Raw genomic sequence first — 13,577 nt, 5'->3', positions numbered from 1 at the left:
TCTGAGGTCCCTGGGTTACATAATGCACTGCCTTTGGGTCTTTGAAATTAACGTCAATGCAATCCCCTGCTATATTAGTTAACCTATGTCCTACCCATCTCACTCTCCTCACAAAGAGAATCTTGCAGTGAACATCTCGGACAGTGATCTAATATTGTTTAGCCAGTGAATGGTCTTGTTTTTAAGTTGGTCATAGGATTCAACTATACCCTGTTCTAAATCAGGAACACTGGTCAGGACAGCGACATAACGGTGTACAGTCTGAGGGTAAATCTAGATGGGGATGCAGGTTCCTTGCCTCATTTCCTCCCCTATCATTACATATTACACTGTGTGACCCTGCGAGATCTGTGTTTCCGCTATATACAATTCCCCCGACTTGTCAGTTCCCGTTAATTGCACAACTTGTTCTGCAGTGGGTGGGACAATACTGTTCAAGAGGGGTGCGTCCTCCCTTTCTCCCTCCCTTCCTGTCTCCATAGTGTGACCACAGCTCACTATTTTGTTGTCAATATTACCTGGAGTGGACATTATCAGTTCTTCTGCCTTCCCAAGTCTATCCTCAATTGCTGAGACTCTTTCCATTAGGGGCTCCAAACGGATGTTATGAGTGCCCCTATTTTTGTCCAATACGTTTCCTCAGTCTGCAATGATCCAGTTGCTGTTACAGTCTCGGCCATATTCAAAGCATTTTCTGCAGTCTGAGATCCTTGTGGGGCTTTAATAATTGGGGGGTCAACATTAGGGGTCTCTCTCTGGGTGCTTGGGTTAGAGGTCTTGGGCTTCTTCCCTTTCTGCTCTGTGCCTCCTCCTGTAGCTCCTCGCTTCCTTTTCGAGGCAACTCCCTGCAAATGTTCAGCTGGTTGTCGGGGCTCTTTGTGAACTACTGCCACACACGTTACTGTATTCTTTGGCGGTTTTGGCAGTGCGCTGCGGGGTGGTGTAGTCGGGGTCGGGGGGACTCCTTCAGTTTTTAAGGATGCTAAGATTTCCTGTATACTTGTATTCTCAGTCTGTGGGCCAATGACCGAGACGATCTGGCCATGGTTTTCTGGCGAGCGCGCGTTCGTAATGGCCCCCAACGATGATCTTTTAGAGAATACTGGGTCCATAGAAAGGCGTCGTTCCATGAGGGCGATCTCGTGTGCAAGTACTGAGGTGGCCCTCGTGATAAATTGATCAAGAGTTCCTACAACATACCCAGTTCCGGCTGCTTTCCTCCCTCTTCCCTCCTGACCTGTCATTTTGGATCGAGAAAGGGGGGAGCAGGTAGGTGTTAGTGCCCACTCCAGCACACTAGGATAGAACCTTCGGGCAACTACCCACAGCGATGTGATATAAATGAGATATGCAGAGGCGCTATTCACAGTGGGAAACTAGTAAGAAGGGGTGGTGCTTTGATCCCTTCAAATTATTGAAGAAGCGGGCCTATACACAGCACAGCCTCTGAGTCCACCACCATCCTATAAGACCAAAGTCAATCCAGGATTGGTTTTGGGTTTTGTGAGCCTCCCCTGAATCTAATTCTTTATTCCTCACGTTTGAGTCCAAAGCCCTCAATCAGAGTTCTCGTCATGAGGTCATAAGACCCAGCATCCGCCCTGTAATGGTCAGGAGTAAGTCCCTGCAGTTACCAGAGAACAGTTCCCAAAGGAGTGCTATCCAGTGTGACTTATTCCCTTTTCCCATTTCACAGGCCCTCTCAAAGGCTGTGAACCATTTTGTGATATCATCACTCTCTTCATATTTAAGGACAATCCCATTGGGGATTTTAGGATCATAAGATTGTTCTTTATTAAGTAAATTTCTGCCACCATTGATGGGTGCCGGGCCCATTTGTGCTCTCTCTTTCTTTGGAGCCGGGAGTCTGGTCTCCAGATCCAATATTTTTGTCAACCTTGCTAGCAGGTTGTCCTCTTCATTTAGGCTGTCCTCGAGATCCTCAGTTTCACCTGGTCAACCTGTGTGGAATCTAAGTGCTGAAAGATTTGTTCTTGGAGTCAGGACCACTGGAGCCCTTCACTCCCTATGTAGTAGGAGGGGATGTTGGACAGTGTCCTCGTCCCCTCCATCTTCTTCCTCATCTGACAGGTCTTCACCATTCTCAGAGGGATGGTCCTTAGCATACCCAACCAACAGCTCCTGGAGCTTTTGTTTGGTGGGATGGGACCCTATGGTTATATTTTTAATTTTGCATAGGGACCGTAACTCCTTAAAAGCTAAGTGAGGGTAAGGGGTAAGGTAAAGCTCCTTAATGTGGTCCTCTATGCCATTGGGGTTATCTTCACTAACAGTAGGATTCTTGTTAAGAGACATTATTTAAAAAATGTATAACCCCTCTTATCCTAGCTACAGTGAACTTTTATTTCAAAAATTTGAAAGGGACCTAACCAAGGTGCTAACAAAACATGTAGTAATTTGGAAAAATGTGTCATTTCAAAAATGTGAATTCTAAAGACAATTTAAGAGTTTTGTCATGTGATCAGGTGGTAACCAAGTTAGTCCAATAAATGGAAAGTTGTATATCCCACTGCTGCCACCAATGTAGGAAGCTGGTGTTGAAAATACTAAACAAAAAAGATGGTACGGTGTGCACAGAGTCCAGTGGAATCCCAAAGGTAGGCAGAGGTAAAACTAGATAGCCCCTTACACTCTTTTTGTGGTAGTGTGGGCAAGCAGTAAGGTTGTGTCAGAGGGTAGGGTTAAGCATGTGTTGTACACACCCAATCAGCAAATTATGTCACACACTCAAAGACTGAACTCAGACCAATTTGCTTTGTACAAAAAATAATATTTCGTTATATTTATTTCTGAGAACCAAGCAAGCCTGGCACAGAAAGTGATTTATACTTTGCAGTAACAATACAGTTTGAATTGCACTTGTATAAATACCTTGTTTTGGTTACCGTAAACTTACTGGAAATGCAATACCTTGAAATATTGTACATATACTTTGCAATAACTTTCAGTAGTTGGTCATGTATATTACTTTTCAGATTACTTTACTTAGACAGTGAAGTATACCTGGATACTGCACTGGGACTTTTCCTGTATAAGGGTAAGCAAATGCGTTTTTGCTATTTGTACACAGTGTATAGACTTTTATAGATGTTCTAACTCCACACTTTGATTATTTTTATTAGCAAACAGCCAATGTTATCTTATGGGAGGTTATAGATTTATTGGTTAACAGGTAAGTACTTTGTTGTGGGAGTTGGGGTTCTGGGGTTAGACTCAGGGGTCTCCCGGGGTAGAGGATGCACTCTCAAAGCACCCTCAGTGGCACTAGGGCAGCCGGGTGCAGAGTGCTGAGACCCAAATTATCCAATGGGGAATAAGGGGCCTCCGGTTGGTGGCTGCTCAGGGGGCCACTGGATCTCAAGTCAGGATAACCTAGGAGCCCCCTCATGGTGTTAGGCCACTCGAACTCGGGCCATGGGTGATGGGTGCAGAGTGGTGCAGACTCACAGATTTCTCCAGAGCTGGAGTTTGGGGGTGAACAAATCCAGTGTTCATGGGAGACAAAGTATTTTCTTTGGAAAGCAGAGCAGGTCCTCGGGATTGTTGAGGTTGCTGGCTGCAGGACACACCGAAGTTTCATTTCTGAAGGTTTGAGGTGGGGACAGGCCAGTAGGGCTGGTGCCAAGTCAGGGGCGTCCTCCTCTTCTTAGCTGCGGCACAGCTGTTTGGTCTTTCTTCTTCTTTTAGTCATATGACCGAAAAGCACTGTATTTCCAAGATACGGTACATTCCTGTCCTTACAGTCAACACCACTGCACATTTCGCAGCTGTGCGCCAAGGCAGACGCTGTTGCACCATGTCTGCATTGTTGGTAGGATTGTTTTTGTTCAGGAAGGGGATCCTTCCTGCATACACACAATCCCAAGAGGTGTTTTCCTCTTTCTATGTGTGCTGTATTCTGCAGAAAGAGGAAAAAACATGTAGAAATGAAAATATTTCTCTTTGGTACGCCTGCTCTAGGGAGGCAGATGAATTTCAAGCATTCATATATTATTTCCCCATTCTTCCGACTGCTTCGGTATACTCATCCCACTGAATAAATGGTTGCAGGGTTGAAGTTTCTACAGGAAGATTGTCGAACACCTCTTGTTCTACTGTACCAAGAAGACCATACATCAATGCCTTCTTCTCTCTATTATTTAACCTTTTTCCCATCTAGCGCTATTAAGTAACTTTCAACGTTTTTATGCCAGTTTTCCTTTTATTATTGGCTTTCCAGGATTTTGTATGAATACTCCACGTGTATTTTGCCGTACAGACTACTTGCCATGTTAATTTTCTTTAATTGCTAAGCTAAATAAACTGGCAGGAAAACTTACCAAATGAAAACTTCAAAGGTGCAAAAAAAATGTCAATATGAAAACTTTGATATAGCATAACTATAAAGAACAAGTACAGTATTTTTCTGAGAGTGACTTTATAAGAGATAAGAAAACATCTTGAAAGTTCCAAAACGCCACTTCAAATTGAGTGCATATCGCCGAAGAAAAGCAAAACAATCCAAAATGTTCCCAAAATATGGCCGCCAGGTATACTACTTGCGTGCTCTCATTAGAAAATACATATTGAAACCGGAATTAACAAGGCGTGCCTATCACCGAAGATAAGCAATAAAAGATGACGACTTTTACAAAAACTATGGCTGCTACGCAAACAATGTGCTTGCTCTCTAAGGCAGGTTGAACTTGAAGAAGACAGTGTCTAACGCCTTTGTCAACCAAATAGCAGCTGGAAGTTGCACAATGGATGTCTGCACCTCCTGATCAAGCCGCCTACTGCGCGCGAGGTAAGTGTAATGATGAAGTCCTGTAGCTGAGATTTAACTTAAGAAGGTTTTTTTAGACTTAGTTGCAGGTTGGAGAATTCATGTAGATCAGCCCCACCAGGAGCAGCCTGCCTGCTGCTCAGCCCACACTCCAAGACCTGGAACCTTACCATCCACATACCAATAAATATCGACACATTAGATCTCACATACCAAAAGAAAATGTATCAGACCAAATATAGAATATCACCACTTTCCTACATAAAGAGCACAAATGCAGGGGAAACTTGCGTACAGTTGGAAAAACACCTACAACTTAAAATCAGTAACCCCTACACATCAAAAGCATCACCAACACAACAAAACATTGCATACCTTAGAGAATGACCAATACCCCATATGTAAACATGTTGGATAAACCCTGAGAAAATTCCTAAACAAACGTGTATGACCACCTAATCTCCCTACCCACATTGGTTATTATGACACCAGGCAAACAATGGACATACTTAAAGCATACACACAGGACTCATCATCTACAAAAAGAGGGCACACAGTTGAAGAAGAGAATGAAATATGGATCAAGCAACACAACACCAACGAAGATAACATGGAAAAGCCTGACATGAATCAATATCCTAATCCAGATAAGTAGGCTAGAAATAACTCAAATTACAGTGTAGTATAAAAAAACCACAATGATGATACATCACAACTCTCTGCAAAAAAGTTCCTAGTGAACAGCCTCTCACCCGAGTGTACTGCCACACTGCACAAAACATCAACAAGAGATCTCCTCTGACATGGCTGAAGACAAGATTGTCAGGTCAGACGTCACCCCATCAAACTCCTGAATTTGATGCTAGTTCTAAAATCACGCCATCATGCTGATGACTGTCTCGGTTATAAGCGGGAGAAGCACAAAACATTGATCCACTATGCAGCACTGCTGAGCACACAACATGTCAAGAATACAGTTCCAAGCTCTGTACTCCTCTAGGTTGTTCGTGGGCCGGCGGAAAAGTAAAACAAAACACCTTGCATAGTGCAGCACCCAGCGTATGGTGTTTGTGTGCAGTCTAAACACCAAGATGGCGGCATGTGTTGGCTCTAGGCACGTGTGAGCACCACAAGGTCATTGTCAAGCTCGCAGCCCTAGATGAAAAGGAAGACATTTCAGATCTTCATGGAGCACCACCACGTGACCCCACGGCAATGGTAAGGGATGCGTGAGCCGCATTTAGGGCCATTGTTGTTACAAAAAAATAATGTGGGCTCATGCTTACATTTATACCCAAGGAACGGGCCATGTCATGGTAACTGTTCACCAGTCTTACACCGCCAGCTGCACAAAAATATACTCCCAAAAGTGACAGTTTTTCTTTCTCACCAGATTGTCTCCTCTGGCCGCCAGTTCAGTAAACTGATCAAACATAGGTTTCTTGGACATATTCTTCCATGACAACAGCACAAAAGTCTGCAAAATCACCTCTTCCAGTTTTGTTCACTTGAACACAGACAGATCGATCAGCACATAACGATACTGGTAATGCTCCTTGTACATTCGGTTGACTCCATTCCCTGGAATAACTAAGTCAACACCAACACGCTGTCCAAATTCTATATGATGAGAACTGATACTTTCCCTGGTCACTCTATTCAGGCTCCATACATAATACACGACGTAGATAGTAACAGACAATGCATTGAAGGTAGTTCCCACAAAAAAAAGAGAACCAAACCAAGTTAACAGCACATCCTGGTTTGGGCTGTCTGATGACAAGGGCACTGGTGGAGCTGTAGTGCAGCAGGGCATAGTGTCTCTCTAATTACTTTCAGTTTCCTCTGGTATTTCTTCAGAGTTATCATCTCTGCAGTTTCCACAGGGTAAGATTTCTTGTAGTCTTCGTTTCCTGGTTCTGTCCGTAAAAATGACTCCTTCAGCTTAGTTATGTAGGTTCCTTTTTCAAATTGTCACAATAATGTAATGATGAAGTCCTGTAGCCAAGATGTCATTTAAGAACGTTTATCTAGTCTTAGTTGCAGGTTGGAAAGTTTATGTAGAGCGGCCCACCAGGAGCAGCCTACCTGCTGCTCAACCCATACTCCAACTGTCACACCTCACCTCACAGGCACCCAAACATCCCTTTCATCATCACCACACCAACATTCCACACAGCACATTTACACTGGCTGAGCAGCTAGGGAGAAAGCAACAGGAAAAATGCATATACAGTATACTACAGTAAGGCATTTCAGCAAATAGAATCCATAATGCACACTGCATGTTCCAACATCTGCGCTTGTCATTATTCAAATCCAGACCTCGTTTTGTTACTGACACTGCAAAGAATAGGCACGGACGCACTGCTATACTGTAATAAAATGTTAGTATTGTGCACAGCAGCATTTGCAAAGCCACAATGTCAAACAACCGGAAGATACCTGCTGTTCCTGCCGCTGTAAACCTGCTGCAGCAAAATTAACACATTTTATTTTATTTTTATTTAAAGCATTTATAGAGCGCGAAAGCTGCCCCATCCAAGGGGCGTCCCGGTGCTAGAAGCAAAACAGCAGCAAAGATACGGAAGACGGTCTACACAGTAGGAAGGAGAAAGGTTTTAATAGCTCTCCTGAAATAAGTGAGATTGTCAAGGCCACGAATATGAGGGCAGAGAATTCCAAAGAACAGCCGCTCTATAACGGAAGGAACGACCTCCAGCTCGAACTTTCCTGATGCGAGGGACCCGCAACAAATGGCGGCGGGGAACAAAGAACGAAAGCAAATCTGTCCATGAGCTTGGGGGATCCAAGCTTCAGAATTTTAACAGCTATACAGAGTGTTTAAACTCAATCCTTTGAGCCACAGGCAGCCAATGAAGACAGCTAAGACTGCCAGACACTGAGCAGACTCTCTGCAAGCCCAGAAGAGCTCTCATTGCGGCATTCTGACCTCTCTGAAACCTTAGTACTTCTGCCTTGTTTACCCCTAGGTACAGAGAGTTCACATAATCAAGCCTAGAGATAATCAGTGCCTGAATAATAAGCTGTCTGGTCGGAGCATCGAAGAAGCCCAGGATCAGTCTAAGCCCACGGAGGAGACTGAAACAGGCACCCGCTACCTTCTTTGTTTGAGTCTGGAGACTAAGCGAAGAGTCCATCCAGACCCCCAAGTTCTTTACCACCTTTTTAGGAGGGGTAGGGGTACCTAGATTCCTGGGCCACCAGTGCTCATTCCATAACCCATGGTCCTTTCACACCAGCAACACCTCCGACTTACTAGCATTCAGCTGGAGGCAGTTGGCTGTCATCCAGCCGGCAACTGCCGCAAGATCACCTTGGTACTTAGCTGCGTTGTCCCTAGAGTTACAAGAAAGTGCCACCACCAGCTGCGTGTCATCGGTGTAGGAGACCATCGTCAGCCCTCTGCTCTTGGCAAAAACAGCCAAAGGTTGTACATATAAATTAAAGAGCAGAGGACTCAAAGATGAACCCTGTGTGCTCCGTGCTTTATGGGAAAGGTTGAAGAAGAAAAAGGGGGAGCAGTCACCTGGTAAGACCTGTCTGAAAGAAATGACGCAAGCCACTTCAAAGCAAGGCCACAGATGCCTGCCTCTTTCAACCAACGCAGCAACATTGCATGGGACACCGTATCGAACGTGGCACTGAGATCCAGTAGGATCAGTTCCGATGTCTGTCCTGCGTCTGTCCTGCATCCAGTGCTGCCCAGAGATGTTCTTGTACCGTCAAAAGTGCCATGGCCAGCACGAAATCCATTTTGCGAGGGGTCAAGTATATTATTACTGGTCAGGTGGTCCGAAAGAATGGAATTAATATATGCTTCCACAATTTTAGCAGTCCAGGGGAGCAATAACATTGGCCTGAAATTCTCCGTTTTTTTGGCATCCAGGGAAGGTTTTTTGAGCAATGGCAGTACTCTGACCTGTTTCCATGCTGTCGGAACAATCGCTCGACTGAGTGATTTATTAATCACTTGGCCAAGAGAGGGAGAAATAGTAGATAAAATTCTCCTAAAGTAGTCAGGTTTCAGAGGATCGGCCGGTGAGCCTGATTTGATTTTTGCACAAAGGACAAGTAACCGGTCCTGCTCAATCTGAGGAAATACCTCTAAGGTGTTCAGCGTCCCATTGCTAGGTATTTCAGGGCCGTCCAGAGCAGTCATGGGAAAGCCTTTTTAGATATCTTCTATCTTTTTAAAAAATAATAAGGCAAGTTCCTCACATTGCTGACTCGAGGAAATTAATGCGCCAGCCGTCTCGTTCAGATTTTTAAAATCTGACACAATAGAGAAAATACCCTTCGTGGGATTAATACTGTTCCTAATTTTTAAAGCATAAAAAGCTGCACGTTCAATGTGAATTGCCCTATGGTAGGTCCTTACTGCATCCCGATAATGCGCTTTCATTAGAGGGTCAAAGTCCTTTCTCCAGGATCTTTCACCTTTTTTTTTATAGATTTTTCACAGCAAAGCTAGCTTATCATTATACCACGGACTAGACTTGGACATACGATTAGGGGACCACTTAGCTGGAATTAGCTTATCTAGTGGCTGACTAATCCAGTCAGAAAAGGCTAAATACGCTTTGTCAGGATCTGTCGACAGCTTTGGGACAGAGCTCGAAAGTAGGTTTTCAAATTGATCCCAATCAAGCTTATGCCAAGGGCGTTTTAAGGAGTAGGACTTCTCTACATTACGTTTGGGAGCTATGCCCTGAATACACAAAGGGACCAAAAAATGGTCAGACCAGGCCATGGGTACCGGCGATTGTCTAATCAGGGAAGGAATGCTAGTAAAGACCGGATCCAGCAGGTGACCGGCTGAATGAGTGGGACCTGGAACCCGCTGATCTAGCTGGTAGGCCGCTAAGTCCGCCATTAAATTCACATCAGTGTGAATATCAAAATGAAAATTCAAATCTCCCAAGATCGTAAAATTGGGAGAGTTGACCACCAAGGTGCATACAGTGTCAATAAATGCTTCCCTAAAGGCTTTAGATGGGCCTGGTGGGCGATATATTAGTAACCCAGTCATGGTGTAATTGGAATTAAAGGTGATTTTGAAGCAGGCACATTCGCAGCCTGCAATTGGCCGTTTAGTAAAGGAACACGCATAACCGGTTTTCAGAATGGCAGCTATGCCACCACCTCTTGTGTCTCTATTAGGAGTGTGCATGACATAGCCCTCCAGAAGTGCCAGCCCTGGGGTCGCCACTGAATCTTCTGAGAGCCAAGTCTCCATTAAGAACAGGGTGTCTGGCCTTTTGGTTTCCAGAAGGTCGAAAACATCCGCACAGTGTTTGACCAAGGAGCGGCAATTAAGATGAAAAATTTTCAAGCTCTTCCCTGGGGGAGAAGGACGATCCGGCACAACTTCTGGGACCATAGATGTGAACCCACATTGTTTACAGCTAAAGGGACCCTCTAAATCCTGTAGCCCATGAACTGAACAGCTACTTGCTAATACTCTACCGGCTAGAAGTTCCTTCTGGGAGTAAGTACAGTGATGGTTCCCGAAATTGGCAGCCTCTCTGGCATCTGGCGCTGGCCTGGCGCGGATGGGCGCAGACGGGCTTGCCTTTGGCTCTCCTTCAGCACGCCAGAGGCACGCCTGCTGTGCGCGGCCGCTGCGCAGCCGGACAAGCATGCTGATTAAATATGCCCCCAGTAGCGGAAATGACTGAAGGAGGGCGGAGCCACGTCCCTCCACTCAAACAGCACATGCTGCGGTGGACCGGGGACTGGCTGAGTGGGAGCGGGAAGCAGCGAACCAAAGTTCAAAGTAGGTAAGTTTAAAAAAGATATTCCCCAGAAATCAGTAAAGTTAAAAACAACACCCGCTGTCAAAATGCGCCGGCTAGAAATGCGGTGCTACCTGTTGCAGTGCGGCCGCAAAGATGTCCTGATTAAATATGCCCCAAGTAGCGGAAATGACTGAAGGAGGGCGGAGCCACATCCCTCCACACACACAGCACACGCTGCGGTGGACCGGGGACTGGCTGAGTGGGAGCAGGGAGCAACGAACCAAAGTGCAAGGTAGGTAAGTTTAAAAAAGATATTCCCCAGAAATCAGTACAGTTAAAAACAACACCCGCTGTAAAAATGCGCCGGCTAGAAATGCGGTGCGACCTGTTGCAGCGCGACCGCGAAGATGTCCTGATTAAATATGACCCCAGTAGTGGAAATGACTGAAGGAGGGCGGAGCCACATCCATCCACACAAACAGCACAAGCTGCGGTGGACCGGGGACTGGTTGAGTGGGAGCGGGGAGCAGCGAACCAAAGTGCAAGGTAGGTAAGTTTAAAAATGGATATTCCCCAGAAATCAGTACAGTCAAAAACTAAGGGTGGGCGTAGTGCGCGTAGCAGGGCTACGCGAAGCTCCGCAAAGTGGGGGGGGGGCCTTGCCCACCCACACACTTCGCGTAGACCCACTACGCACCGGCCGCCGACCTCCAGCCCTCTTCTAGTCCCATATTTTTTACTATTAAAGACATTAAAAATAAAAGAAAAATACTCTTACCTAGATGCGGCGTCCCGGGGCTCCCTCTTACTGTTGACCCACCGGCTTCTTCATAGGAATGCGCATGCGCGGGGGCCCGCGCATGCGCATTTCTTGCGAGCAATGTGCATGCACGGGGGCCCGCGCATGCGCATTCCTCTGAAGAAGTCGGCATGTCAACAGTAAGAGGGAGCCCCGGGACGCCGCATCCAGATAAGTGCGTTTTATTTTATTTTATGTCCTTATTAGTAAAAAATATGGTACTAGAAGAGGGCGGGAGGGAGGCAGGTGGTGGGCAACTTCGCGCCGCCACGGAGTGAGCGTAGTGTTGCCTACTACACCTACTTTGCAAAGGGCGAAGTAGGCAACACTACACCCACTCCGTGGGCGGAGCGAAGTCTTTTGCCCAGGGTTATTAAAAACACCACCCGCTGTCAAAATGCGCCGGCTAGAAATGCGGTGTCCGATGGACCTCCTAAAAGCAGGATGCCGAAGAAGCATGTTACTATCAAATCGTCACCAAATCGTAGCAAATAGAAGAAGGGTACAATCACAGAGGATTGAAGAAGTTTTTTTTATTTCATAATAACTAAGTCCACAGGAATGCCAGGCAAAAGCAGTTTGTCTCTTCACAACCGTCTCACAACAGCTCCCCAACTTTCCACACTCCTGAATAATACTTAATAAATTCTATTATGGAACATCATACAGGATCCTTTTTATAACAATACATACATAACTAATACAACAATGACATGTTGTAAATCTGGGAATATGGCAAAACCCATGGGTGTTGCGTGGGACACACTGACCGCAACAGCCATGGCACGCCTCTGACTCAGAGAAAAGGCAAGGCAGCGACTGGCACTGGTTTGCCTTGCTCCATATCTACAAAGTCATGCAAAGCCATGCAGGGTGGCTTTGCTTGAACACATAGATATGGGTCTTCACACTGTGCCTCTGGCCCCAAGCGTCACAAAAGTGATGATCCAGAGGCCCAATTGTGCCATAAGGGGCATATAAATATGCCCCAAGGTTTTCATTCACTCAAGATGCGTTTTACTTCCTGAGGTGCAGTGAGATGCAGAGCAAAAGTTGTAATGGTGGAGAAGGATAGCAAAAAGTAAAGTCATTTCTCAATTGTATCCACCAACAACTTCATTTTACTAATCTTTTCTTTAAAAAAAAATAGTTGAGATTTTCAGAGTTAGATGGTGCAGCAGGGAACTCCTGGCTGCAATGGACTGGACAGACGGCAGTTGCCAATAGTTTGAATAAACCTGGTGGTTGATCTCAGTTGCAGTGACTGACTCACCGTAATAGCATCTTTTTCCATCTTTAATAGCAGCATGGTATTTTCTTTGTATTCTACGGTACAGTATCAAATAAGCGCTCAAATAATGTTTTCTCCTCTATTAATCTATAAGGATTACTTTCTTCCCTGAGGACTTCCTTCATGACTACACCTCCTACCTTTATGATTTTGTGAGCAAACTATCCAAGTGTCTTCTGGAAGTTATTGTCCTTACTATGGAGCTTAAAAAAAAAGTTATTCAACAACTAATTTGCGTAGCACACAATGACCCATGGTCAAACTGGACATAAAGTACCAATTGTTTGAGCATAGTGCCCCTCATTCCTCTTCTTCACTTTATAGATATGGTTGTTCATACACATAGTAGAAAACAATGTGTATGACAAAAGCATATTCATTCCAATGAAACAATTTCAGTGGAGGGGATGATACACTTATGATTAACCACAACAAACTTTATTCACCAGTCGGATTCAACTGGGCCATCAGAACTACCCACAGTGCAACATTCATGACTACAAACATTGCACTAAACATGACATCACAAATACCATCATCAATTCCATCTAAGTTCACATTACTATTGATTACATCACTAAGCATATTAAATATCCCTATATAACATGAGACCACTGGGCACATCCTCTGGCCATGTTCAGCAGGTTATGTGTTGAGGTCCTGCTCTACACCTATTTCAGCAGGGTCTGCGGGATCCTGTAAGTGTTGGTGACTAGAATATTCTGTCACAATTAGAGATTCTAGCATGCCTCCCAAAGTAGGAGCATGCTCATACGTAAATTGATAAAACGCCACTTTCAAAGTTTTTAACAACGTTTTTTGTCTCTAGGTTCCAATGCATTTACCTATTGTTAGAAATTGGGTTTCAGTTTGACAGAGGTATGTACCCTGTCCAAGCAGAAACCAAAATCCCAGTCAGGGTAAGTCACAACGGATGTA

The sequence above is a fragment of the Lissotriton helveticus genome, chromosome 3_1 (assembly GCF_964261635.1).
Source record: "Lissotriton helveticus chromosome 3_1, aLisHel1.1, whole genome shotgun sequence".
NCBI lineage: Eukaryota > Metazoa > Chordata > Amphibia > Caudata > Salamandridae > Lissotriton > Lissotriton helveticus.
The sequence above is the reverse complement of the archived record's forward strand: the minus strand, read 5'-3'. Positions refer to the sequence as shown.